Source organism: Pteropus vampyrus, unplaced genomic scaffold, assembly GCF_000151845.1.
Source record: "Pteropus vampyrus isolate Shadow unplaced genomic scaffold, Pvam_2.0 Scaffold70, whole genome shotgun sequence".
Classification (NCBI taxonomy): domain Eukaryota; kingdom Metazoa; phylum Chordata; class Mammalia; order Chiroptera; family Pteropodidae; genus Pteropus; species Pteropus vampyrus.
In genome coordinates, this window is record NW_011888851.1 from 4361124 (window position 1) to 4364314 (window position 3191).

Genomic DNA, 3191 nt, shown 5'->3' on the forward strand with positions numbered 1-3191 from the left:
ATAGTGAAATACTGAGAGCTTTTCCTCTAAGGTCAGGAACAAGGCAAGGATTCTTGCTTTTCCCACTTCTATTCAACATAGTATTGACTGTCCTAACCAGAGAAAATAGGCAAGAAAAAGAAATAAAAAGCATCTAAATTGGAAATAAAGAAGTAAAATATCTCTCTTCACAGGATATGAACTTATACTTAGAAATCCTAAAGACTCCAAAAATACCCAAACCAAAACAAAACAAAAAACTGTCTGAGCTAAGAAAACAAAGTTAGCAAAGTAGTAGAATATAAAGTCAACATACAAAAATTAGTTGCATTTCTATATGCTAACAATAAATAATCTGGAAAGGAAATTAAGAAAACAATTTTATTTACTATAGTAACAACAAAAAAAGTGTTTAGGCGTAAACCTTACCAGGGAGGTAAAAAACTTGTACAATGAATGCTGTACAACATTGATGAAAGAAATTAAAGGCATAAATAAATGGAAAGAAAACCCATGTTCGTAGATAAGGAGATTTAATGTTGTTAAGATGTCAATACAGTAAGAAGACATTTGGTTTGGTTTCAAATGTCCATGGAGACATCTGGGACATGCCAAAATGTCCTGTTCAAAACATTCATGGAGACATTTTGTCCACATTGAAAAGTCCTTAAAATTTGGTTCTGTTCCAAATGTTCATAAAAACAATCGGTTTCTAGTTAATATAAATCCCTCTCTTCTGCAAGATTCAAACCCTGACCCATCTACCTAAGTTTGTGTGCTATTACCAGCTAGACTACCAAGGCAAGATAAGTTATTATTGACAATACAGTCACAGCACAATTATTGGACCAATAAAAAATTATAGAATTTTTATGTATTAATCCTGTAAACCCAAAGCATAAATAAATGTTAAGTGCTATTTGAAAAGAAAGACATTTTCTAATCATAAACATTTGTGACAGGACCAAATATCATGAATCATTTGATATGGACCAAATATGCTCATGTACATTCTGGACAGGACCAAATTTCAAGGACCTTTTGGTATGGACCAGATGTTTCCATGAACCAAATGTCCTGCAAAATGTCAATACTTATCAAATTGACCTACAAATTCAATGCAATCCCAATCAAAATTCCAATGATATTTTTGGCAATAAATAAATAAATAAATAAATAAAATTTAAAAAATTCATATGGAACTTTAAGAAACACCAAATAGCTAAAACAATCTTAAAAAAGAACAATTGGAGGATTCGCACTTTTGTGTTTCAAAACTTACTACAAAGATACAGTAATCAAAACAACAGTGTGGTACTGGTATAAAGACAAATCTACGGACCACTGGAATAAAATAGAGAACCTAATAATAAATCCTTACTTATATAGTAAAATAATTTTCAACGAGGTTTTCAAGATCATTCAATGGGAAAAGTAGTCTTTTCAACAAATGCATATTCACATGCAAAAGTAAAATTCGACCCTTACCTGACACCATATGCAAAAATTAATTAAAAATAGATCACATGCCTAAGTAAGAACCAAAAAAGTAAAAGTCTTAGAAGATAACATAGAGCAAAATCTTCATGACATTGGATTTGTCAATGACTTTTTTTTTTTAAGGCGAGGCAACCCTTGGTTGACCTCACAGATTGCAAGGACCTTGTCACCTTACAATCCCTTATTTTTTTTTATTTTTTATACCTACAGCACCTGGTCTTCCTAGGTGGTCTCCCATCAAAGTACTACCAGTCCCAACCCTGCTTAGCTTCTAAGATCAGATGGGATCGGGCTTGTTCAGGGTAGCATGGCTGTAGACTGTCAATGATTTTTTTTAATATGACACCAAAGGCAAGACAACAAAAGCAAAAATATACCAATTGAACTTCATAAAAGTGACAAACTTTGGTACATCAAAGAACACTAGCAACAGAGTGAAAAGGCAACCTGTGGAATGGAAGACAACATTTGAAATTATATATCAAATAAGGGATTAATATTCAGAGTGTATATGGAACTCCTAAAACTCAACAACGACAAAGAAGCCAAACAACTTGATTCAAAAATGAGCAAAATACTTTGACAGACATTTCTCCAAAGACAAATGAGTGGCCAATACTAACAAGCACACACAAAACAATGCTCAACCCCACTCGCATTAGGTAAATAGAAATCAAAACCACAATAATGGAATATGTAACATTTCCAAACTGAAAACAAACATGTCCATTAATAATAGAATGGATAAATAGAAGTGAAAAATAACTATATATGTGTAATATAAACCTGAAATATAGTTGTATGCTGCTTAACAGTGGAAATGTGTTCTGAGAAATGTATTGTCAGGTGATTTCATTACTGTATAATCATAGAGTATCTTATACAAACTTAGATGATATAACCTATTACACACCTGATCTGTATTCTATAGCCTATTATTCCTAGGATAAAAGTTTATACAGCTTGTTATTATAAAAGGACACAAGATTAAACCAAGCACAAGAGAAAATGATACAATCAAGTAACGTGGTAAACGCAAGATGTATGAGGCTACTACCAACATAACACAGTATAGTGTTTTACAGCAAACATTTTTTTATGTAAGTAGAAAGAGTTCATTCTAAAAGAACAATAAAAAGTGTAGTATAGTAAATACATACAGAAACCAATAACAGTTTTTTATTATCATTATCAAGTATTATGTACTATACATAATTGTATGTGCTATACGTTTATACTACTGTCAGTGCAGTAGGTTTATTTATACCAGCATCTCCACAAATACAAGAATAATGCATTGTACTATGTTATGACGGTTATGGCATCACTAGGTGATAAAAATTTTTCATCTACATTATAATCTTTTGGGACTCCCATTGTATATGTTGGCCTATTGTTGACTGAAAGGTTGTTATGGGGTGCATGATTGTACATAATGTTGCCCCAAAGAGTCAGATGCAAAAGAATATATATTGTATTATTCCCTTTATATAATTCTCAATAAAAAGAATAAATACACACACATACAAAATATATATATATATAGTGTTCAAAATTAAGAAAAATGTTCCTTTTTGGGAGAAAGAAAGGGTTGCAATTTGGAGATGTCATAGAAGGAGACATTTTGAGTGCTGATGATAATTTATTTTTTGACCTAGAAGTTGTTACTTAGATGTGTGTTTGCTGTTAATTCATTAAAGCGAAGTGTACAT

At 31.6% G+C, this 3191-nt stretch overlaps 1 pseudogene; it reads right to left on the reverse strand.

Annotated features, from left to right (window-relative positions):
- Window positions 1–1680: 1680 nt before the first annotated feature.
- Window positions 1681–1798, reverse strand: LOC111740946 (annotated as a pseudogene).
- Window positions 1799–3191: the final 1393 nt, after the last annotated feature.